Below are 9,641 nucleotides of genomic sequence, written 5' to 3'. Positions count from 1 at the left end.
GCCATTGGCATCAGGAGCTCCCCCAGAATTACTTTCTCAAAGCCTCTTTAATTTTTTAAAGATTGTATTCATTTATTTGACAGGGAGAGAGTGTGCATGGCGTGTGTCCTGGAGAGTGGGGGCAGGGGGGCGAAGCGGCTCCAGACTCCCGTGGCCTGAGCCACCCAGGCGCCCCCCGAAGCCTGTTTGGAAACTTTCCCGGGTCCTGGGGTCGCGGCCCACAGTGGGCTCCCTGCTCAAGGGTCTGCGTCTCCTTTGCCGCTGCCCCTCCCTGCCGTGTGCCCTCCCCTCTCAAGTAAATACATAGATTTTAAGAAAGGAAAGGAAAGGAAAGAAGGAAAGAAAGGAAAGGAAAGGAAAGGAAAGGAAAGGAAAGGAAAGGAAGGAAAAAGGAAAGGAAAGGAAAGGCAAGTGAAGGAAATACCCTCAAGAAACGTAACCATAGAACTGCCCTTCCCTACCATCCAGCCAGTCACCCACCCCCTTCCCTCCTTCCCTTCCCTTCCTCCTTCCCTCCCTTCCCTTCCTCCCTTCCTCCTCCCTTCCCTTCCCTTCCCTTCCTTCCGTGTCCTTCACAGCCTCACTCCCGACCATCCCTCCCTCCTCCCTCCCTCCTCCCATCTCCCGGCAAGAAAGAAAGAAAGAAGAAAGAAAGAAGAAGAAAGAAAGAAACCACACACTAAAGAATGTGACTGGTCCCCTCCTCCTGCCCCGGCCGGGTACTAAGGGCACCAGGGAGCGGGGTCAGGGCCGGAGGGAGCAGCTCCTGTCAGGTGCACCTGTAACCCCCTGACAGGCCCTGGCCTGTAGGTTGTTTCCCGTTACACTTCGCACACTCCGTGCTTGGTAAACTGTCCAGTAAAACGAACGACAAAGCATCGAAAGAACCTAAAATCTGATCTCCGTGGCGACATCCACAGAGAGCGCTGCAGCCAGCTGAGCTGTCGCCTTGTGTCCTTGACACTGGCCTCCTGAGTTCTCAGGGCCTGTCTGCCGGCTTTGGGGGGTGGTGGGGACTCACGGGCCCACGTGAGACAGACTCCGGCCAGGTGCGACACTGCAAACGCACAGAGCTCTGCCAAGATCCGTTTTTAAAGCAGCGGGTTTCTGTCCTACAAACTGCATATTATTCAGGTCATCGATTCAGGTCCCGAGGCTGCCTGGACTTTTTCCAAACCACTTTGCAGATGACCTAACTTAGGAAAGAATCTCACGCCTGGGGTCAGCTTCTCTCAGGGAACGTTTACTTAGCATTTGAAGGAGCTGGCTTCCCAGGAGGCCGTGGTTTGGCCTTGGCCTCTGGTCCCACGTGGGCTCTGGGCTGTTCAGGGTGTTGGTCTACCCTTGGAAACCCTCCATCAGGTCCTCAGGGTGGGTGCACGGAGCCCAGGGCCTCTGTGTCCCTGCACACTCGCTGCCGAGCTGCTAGTGTCAGGCACATGTGGCACCCCCACCCCCACTACCAGTGGAAAAGACAGAAGACAAAACTCTTGGCAAAGGAGCCCACACTGCAAAATTTGCCACTGGTGGCAAGTAGCCAGACTTAGGTTTGTCCACCGGGTGGGTCTAGGGCGAGGGGTGATTTATGTTCACTCACTTGGTTTTCTTTCCTCATACAGAGGACCTTTCTAGAGCTGGCCCGGTCAGGGGGGGATTCCTACCTGAGGAGACTGCTGTTGTGAACATAGCTTTTATTTGATTTGATTTGATTTTTAAAGATTTTGTTTATTCATGAGAGAGAGAGAGAGAGAGAGAGAGGCAGAGACACAGGCAGTGGGAGAAGCAGGCCCCACGCAGGGACGATCCCGGACCCCGGGGTCCCGCCCTGGCCGAGCGGGCGCTCCACCACTGAGCCCCGGGCGCCCCTGAACATGGTCTTTAGAAGTGGCCGCTCCTGCCAGGCTTGAGACCTGGGTGGTGCGGTGGACACCTGGGGGCCGGGCAGCCTCCCTGAGCTGAGAAAGACGATTCCAGGTCTTCAGGGTCACTGGCCGGTCGCCCTCTCCTCCCTGGGCATGCGGTCCCACAGCCCTCAGAGGGTGCCATGCGTGGCTACGGCGCTCGAGCCCTCGATGGGTGCCAGTCCCAACACCTGCGGGGGAGAGCACGCGACAAGGCTCGGGCTCCAGGTGGCCCAGCTCCAGGTGGCCCAGCGCCCCGAGCCCCGCAGACCCGGGGGCGAAGTCGTGTCACTGGCCCCAGCGGGGTGCAGGCCGTGAGCCCGAGGGGCCCGTACTCTGGGGATGGGTCGGGGCAGCCCCGAAGCCGGGTGCCACCCCTGACGGGTAAGGGCCCGGTGCCCGCCTCTCCGCCCGCTGCAGCCCGCAGCGCCGCAGGCACCTGGCACCTTAGGCCCGGTCCCACCATCTCCCTATTACCTCCCCCTGGCTCTCCCTTGATTCACCGAGTACGGGCTGGGGCCCAAGGAAGCAAAGCACAGAGGGAAAGTGGGCCCAGTGGGCTTTGGGCAGAACTTGACTGACCTGCGGCCCTGGGCGCCTGCCTTCCCCTCGGCGGGCGGCCCCAGGGTGCTGGGGTGGCGCTCCGCATGGGGCTCCGGGCTCCCCGGGGATCCGCCCCCATTCATGCCCCCCCACACACACGTTCTCTTTCTCTCTCAAATAAATTAATAAAATCTTCAAAAAATATGCGGTCATTCCGACAATTTACAGTGGGCGTATATATTTTAAGAAGATGATTAGCAATATAAAAACATGATACTCAGGGTCCCGGGGTGGCTGAGCGGTTGAGCACCTGCCTGCGGCCCAGGGCATGACCCCAGGGTCCCAGGATCGAGCCCCACATCGGGCTCCCTGCGTGGAGCCTGCTTCTCCCTCTGCCTGGGTCTCTGCCTCTCTCTCTGTCTCTCATGAATAAATAAATAAAATCTTCTAAAAAGACACATGATATTCTTACAGAAAACTAACAAACCTCTGCTAATTTACCTGTAGCCCACTGCTGTAATTAAAGAGACAGAGTGCTATTATTCTGTGTCCCTTACATTTGTAGTTTTTATATTATTTGTAGATTTTACAAGAAAGCTAAGTATAATTTATCTCAAATAAGACTCTTTACCTAACTATGAAAATTCTAACTGATCCTCAGTCCTTCCAAGAAAGGTAAGATCCACAAAATCCATACATACTCCTCGAGAGCTCAAACACTGCCATTTTTCTACAGGCATGATTACCCTGCTAAGACAGACTTTTGTTGAAATAAATCATCAGAATTGACAGTGAAAGGGTCCTGAGAATCATAATTACTTTGCTTACTGGCATTATTAATTCCTCACGGGCTTGGCTCTCTTGCCTTTTGCCGAGGCTGTAAACCCAAGTATCTCTTCTGCTCTTGGAAATTAGAAACTTATCAGGAACCAGACCAGTGATTTTTCTATATAAAGTACGATTTCAGGAAGCTTGTGGATTCCTAGCCGCTTGATCTGAGAACTAATCAGGGCTGTATCCTTTAACTTGCAGGAGTCATACATTCCTTGTGTGTTTCTTTTTTTAGCCTTAACCATCAGTAATTCCTAAGCATCCAAAGGACCTACTGAAGTTTGCAAAAATGTTCCACAAACACATGGCAGTAGTTTCCGGATTGTTTGTTTTTTGTTTTGGGGGGCTCTTTTTTTAGCAAAATAGAGTTAAATGCAGCTCTGGTATTTATAAACACAAACAAAAAGGCAAGGGAAAACAAATGTATATGAAACAGGTTCTGATTCAAGAAGTGATCTGAACATATAGATTTCCTTCCTTCCCAAGATCCTCCTGAAGTGACAAGGAATGTAAAAGGGTCTAAATCCATAGTCACAAAGGCAATGAGGGATGGCTTGGGCATCAGCAGTTAAGAGATTGCAACTAATGTGAGACCTGGAAAGAGGACCTGAATGCGTACACAGGGGGAGCAAAGTACAGGAAATGTGCAGGAGGATTCCCGCCACAGTGGATCTTCTCTGCCTGACAAAGGCCCAGGGTGGGTTTGGACTGGAGTCTCCACTAAGAAGGGGAAACTGGGAAAGAGGCTGAAGAGACAATGCCGAAAGGCAAGACTTTTAGGGTGCCCAGCTGGCCCAGCCAGTGGAGCATGAGATTCTTGATCTTGGGGTTGTGAGTTCAAGCCCCAAGCTGGGTGTAGAGATTACTTTAAAAAAATAAAATCTTTAAAGAAAATTAAAGCAGGGACGCCTGGATAGCTCAGAGGTTGAGCGTCTGCCTTTGGCTCGGGTCCTGATCCCGGAATCCGGGATCGAGTCCCACATTGGGCTCCCTGCATGGAGCCTGTTTCTCCCTCTGCCTCTGTCTCTGCCTCTGTCTCTGTGTCTCTCATGAATAAATAAATAAATAAAATGTTTAAAAAAAATTAAAGCAGATAAACTTCACTTGCCACATACCCTTTCAAATGAGTTTGCTTGAGGATGTGCTCCAGTAAAAAAGGAAAAGCCCCAAGGAAGAGAAAAAAAGATGTGAGATACAAGCCATGGAGGAATCAAGCCAGGTTGAGAGCTCTGCAAACGATCAGTGTTTGGGCGTGAGAAGAGCACCACGGACAACAACAGATTGGGAGCTCCAGGGCAGCGGGGTTGGTTCCGCGGCCAGCTCCTGATTTCCACCTGGGTAATGATCTCTGGGTCATGGGATCAAGCCCCGCCTGGAGCTCTGCACTCAGCGCAGAGTCTGCTTGAAATTCTCTCCTCTCTTTCTGCCTCTCCCCGAAAGCTCTCACTCTGTCTCTCAAATAAATAAATAAATCTTAAAAAAAAAAAAGGGAACAACAAATGGGATTCTAGGCAATATATAAAATAAGTAAGAAACTGGAGAAAAAGGGTGAGGGGAGGAAACTGGAGGCAAAGTCCTGTTTCTTCTTCATTAAGAAAGGAAGTTAGGGGACGCCTGGGTGGCTCAGTGGTTGAGCATCTACCTTTGGCTCGGGTCCTGGGTTCAAGTCCCACATCAGGATCCTTACAGGGAGCCTGCTTTTCCCTCTGCCTATATCTCTGCCTCTCTCTGTGTCTCTCATGAATAAATAAATAAAATATTTATTTTTTAAAAAAGATTTTACTTCTTTATTTGACAGAGAGAGAGCATGAGCAAAGGGACCTGAGAAACAGGCTCTCCACTGAGCAGGGAGCCTGATGCAGGGCTCCATCCCAGGACCTCAGGATCATGACCTGAGCTGAAGGCAGATGCCCAACTGACAGAGCCACCCAGGTGCCCCTAAGTAAAGTCTTTTTTAAAAAAGGAAGTTAGAAGTCCAAGGGGGAAATCTATGCAAGAAATTGATAATCCAAATATGAAGCAAACTATGGTAGAATTTTGAGCAGTTGAAAGAATATGAGACAGAAGAATTTTGATACCTTCATATTAGACATATTCACTCCTGGCAGCGTGAGGGAATAGACATTACACCTATGGAGAGGGAAACATAATCATGGCTTTTATGTAAATAATATATTCACGTAGTTATATTAATATAATCAGTTTGCTGATTGTCCATGTTAGGCCCTACCCAACAAGGACAGCTTGATGGTCAAAGGACAGAATGAAAATGTTGTCAGCTTTGATCGTGTGAAAGCAAAGGCTCACGTGGCAGAGGCTAGAAGGTGAAGGAGGGAGAGGAGGTGGAGGGCCCAGCAGGGATGGTAATATCCTCATTCGTTTGTGCAGAGTCGGGGGTTTGTGTGTGAAATGGATGGAGTAAAAACTAGGAGTTAAAGTGTATATACATTTTTAAAGATTTTATTTATTTATTCATGAAAGACACAGAGAGAGAGAGAGAGAGAGAGAGAGGCAGAGGGAGAAGCAGGCTCTCTGCAGGGAGCCAGATATGGGACTGGATCACGGGACCCTGGGGTCATGACCGGAGCCAAAGGCAAGTGCTCAACCACTGGGCCACCCATGTGCCCTGGAGTTAAAGTATATTATTAAGAGTTATGAATCTAACCAATTAAAATAATTTGAAGCAGTAATTTGGCTATGGGCAAAATTGGGAACAGAAGGAGAGGAAAGGCGAGATTTACTATAAATGGACAAAATCCTAATCTCATTGTTAGAAGTTAGTAGATGATACTTCTTGAAGAATCAAAAAATAGGAGCACCTGGGTGGCTCAGTTGGTTAAGCGTCTGCCTTTAGGCTCAGATCATGATCCCAGAGTCTCAGAAAAGAGCCCTGCATTGGGCTCCCTGCTTGATGGAAAGCCTGCTTCTCCCTCTCCCCCTGCCCCTCCCCTCTGGTGCTCTCTCTCACCCTCACTCACTCTCTTGCTCTCAAATAAATAAATACATCTTTAAAAAAAAAAAAAAAAAGACTAAAAAAATAGAAACTGACTTTTTCGCAACGGGTTTGCTGCCAGAACACAGGTGTCATGAAAACCACCGCTAAACCTAAACCAAAATGGGAAAGGAAAAGACTCGCACCAACAACAACGTCATCATTGGACACGAAGATTCGGGCAAGTCGAGCACTACTGGCCATCTCATCTACCAATGCGGTGGGATCGAAAAATTTGGGGAGGAGGCTGCTGAGATGGGAAAAGGCTCCTTCAAGTACGCCTGGGTCTTGGATGAACTGAAAGCTGAACGTGAACGTGGTATCACCACTGGTATCTCCCTGTGGAAATTCGAGACCAGCAAGTATTATGTGACCATCACTGATGTCCCAGGACACAGAGACTTTATCAAAGACATGGTTCCAGGCACATCTCAGGCTGACTGTGCCGTCCTGATTGTGGCTGCTGGTGTTGGCGAATTTGAAGCAGGTGTCTCCAAGAATGGGCAGACCCGTGAGCGTGCCCTTCTGGCTTACACACTGGGTGTAAAACAACTAACTGTTGGTGTTAACAACACGGATTCCACGGAGCCACCCTGCAGCCTAGAGAGATGCGAGGAAGTCGTCAAGGAAGTCAGCACCTACATTAAGGAAATTGGCTACAGCCCCGACACGGTAGCATGTGTGCCGATCCCTGGTTGGAATGCTGGCAACGTGCTGGAGCCAAGTGCTAACCCGCCTTGGTTCAAGGGATGAGAGTCCCCCGTGACGAAGGGAGTGCCCGTGGAAGCACGCTGCTCGGAGCTCGGGGTTGCACCCTGCCCCGGCTCGTCCAGCTGATGAGCCCTTGCATCTGCCCCTCCAGGATGTCTCCAAAATTGGTGGTATTGGTACCATCCCTGTGGGCCGAGGGGAGTCTGGTGTTCGTAAGCCTGGCATGGTGGTCGCCTTTGCTCTGATCAATGTTACAACTGAAGTAAAGTCTGGTGAAATGCGCCATGAAGCTTTGAGTGAGGCTCTTCCTGGGGACAATGTGGGCTTCAATGTCAAGAACGTATCTGTCAGGGCAGCCCGGGTGGCCCAGCAGTTTAGCGCCTGCCTTGGGCCCAGGGCCTGATCCCGGAGACCCGGGATCGAGTCCCACGTCGGGCTCCCGGTACATGGAGCCTGCTTCTCCCTCTGCCTGTGTGTCTCTCTCTCTCTCTCTCTCTCTGTCTCTCATGAATAAATAAATAAAATCTTAAAAAAAAAAAATTTAGAAGCTTATGGTGGTAACATCCAGAAGAACTAAAACCAGATAATTGTTAACTGTTTCTGAAAAGAGGAAAGATACAAAAGGGGGGGGGGGAGGAATTGATTTTTAAAAAATCCTTTTAACTATGTGTTGTTTTTCTTTTAACCATGTCCATGTATACTTTGAGGTAATGTGATGTAATGTGGAATTATGGAAACTACTGGAAATTTGACTTGTATATATTATCTTTGAAATTACTGTCATCATTGCCTTTAAGTAGTTAGCTCCAGGAATTAGTTTTTTGCTTAATTGATTTCATAGCACAGTTTTGAAAACCACGGAGAAAAAGTAATGTGTGGCTTGAGTTGACTTTTTAGTGGAATAAAATTTAAATTTGCTTTGAAGTCCTTATAACTTTCCATAAGGAAACTGGTGACATTGTGGTTTCCTGAGTGTTCCCTGAAGTCACAGGTGCACCTGCACCACAGCGGGAAGCTTACCCCAGACACGGCACCCGCTTTTGCTATAGCGGAAAATCACTGCTCTGGAGAATAGCAGAACGGGTCTGTGGGGCCCCCTACCGTCCTGCTGGCAAACTGCATCTTCCTGAACAGCATTCCAGGGTGATTTTTTTTTTTTTTTTTTTTTTTTTTTTTTTTTTTTTTAAGAAAAAGCAATAATATGGGGCACCTGGTGGGTCAGGGGGTTAGATGGCAGACTGTCGGTCTCAGCTCAGGTCTTAGTCTCGGGGCCTTGCTCTCAGGGCCACGGGCTCAGGCCCATGTTGGGCTCCATGCTGGCTGTGGAGCCTACTTAACACTCAATAAGTAAGGGGTGCCTGGGTGGCTCCTTGGGTTGAGCATCAGACTCCTGGTTATGGCTTGGATCCTGATCTCTGGTTGTAGGATGGAGCCCTGAGTGGGGCCCTGCGCTCAGAGCAGAGTCCGTTTCAGATTCTGTTCCTCTCATGGCTGAGTGGCTGAGCTTCTGCCTCGATCCCAGGACCCCGTGATCCTGGGGTCCCGGGATCAAATCCCCCATCTGGCTCCCAGCAAGGAGCCTGCTTCTCCCTCTGCCTGTGTCTCTGCCTCTGTGTCTCTCATGAATAAATAAATAAAATCTTAGAGAAAAAAAATATTCTCTCCCGTTCACTCTCTTTCCCTGAGATAAAGTCTTAAAAAAAAAAACAAATAAAAAATATATAAATAAATTAAAATAGTAATAATAATCCTCTGAACCTAAGAGGAGACAATATAGAGGTAGTGGAGGGAGAACTGGAACTGCATGTGCATTCATCTATGTGTTTTAATAAATATGATTTCCAAAATCATTTACATAACAATTTGAGATTTGAACATGGACTACATATCAGATAATATTAGGATATTGTTGTTAATGTTCTAATAATGATACTGTGGTTGTATAGGGTGTCCCTATTTTTAGGATATTCACACTGAAGTACTTAGGGATGAGATATAACATCTGCAGCCAACTCTCAGATGGCTTCCTTTCTCACTCAGAGTTGAACAAAGCTGTACTAGGTCCTTTTCCCATGGAAGTCTATTTTCATCCTCCATAATTGATTTGTTTTGGGGAAGCAGCTGCCAATCCCAGGATCACATTTCCCAGATTCTTTGCAGCTAAATGGCACATCGTGACCACTGAACTTGCCAATGAACTGTATGCACCACATCCAGGGCAAAGCCTTTAAGAAGCTGGTGTACTCTCAGGGCACCTGGCTGGCTCAGTCTAGAGAGCATGCAACTCTCAAGCCTGGGGTCGTCAGTTTAAGCCCCATGTTGGGGATAGAGTTTACTTAAAAAGAAAAAAAAAAGCTTGGGCACCCTTAACACACTCCCTCCCTCTGCAGACTGGATCCCCTACACTGAAGTATAAAGCAGTACAGCAGTCTTGATGGGGACCAGAGGACTAGCTGAGGACAGAGCACACTGATGAGTCCCTGAAACAGGCAGAGGGACCTTCCTCTACGGACTCAACTGCCTCGATGTTCAGACTTTGCTAAGGGCAGAGGCAAGCTTAGCCCGACCCCCAGGAGCCTGTACGTCTACTTTAACATACAAAAATTCCTTTAGAAATTCCCTTTATCTCTACCCCCAAGATACAAGCTGGCAATCATCCCCAA

The 9,641-nt window shown here is 48.9% G+C and overlaps 1 pseudogene; it reads left to right on the top strand.

Moving 5' to 3' along the window:
* Window positions 1-6,390: 6,390 nt before the first annotated feature.
* LOC119876156 lies at window positions 6,391-8,125 on the top strand (annotated as a pseudogene).
* The last annotated feature ends 1,516 nt before the right edge of the window (window positions 8,126-9,641 follow it).

Source organism: Canis lupus, chromosome 3, assembly GCF_011100685.1.
Source record: "Canis lupus familiaris isolate Mischka breed German Shepherd chromosome 3, alternate assembly UU_Cfam_GSD_1.0, whole genome shotgun sequence".
NCBI classification, from domain to species: Eukaryota; Metazoa; Chordata; class Mammalia; order Carnivora; family Canidae; genus Canis; species Canis lupus.
This window is presented reverse-complemented; position numbering and strand designations above follow the sequence as displayed.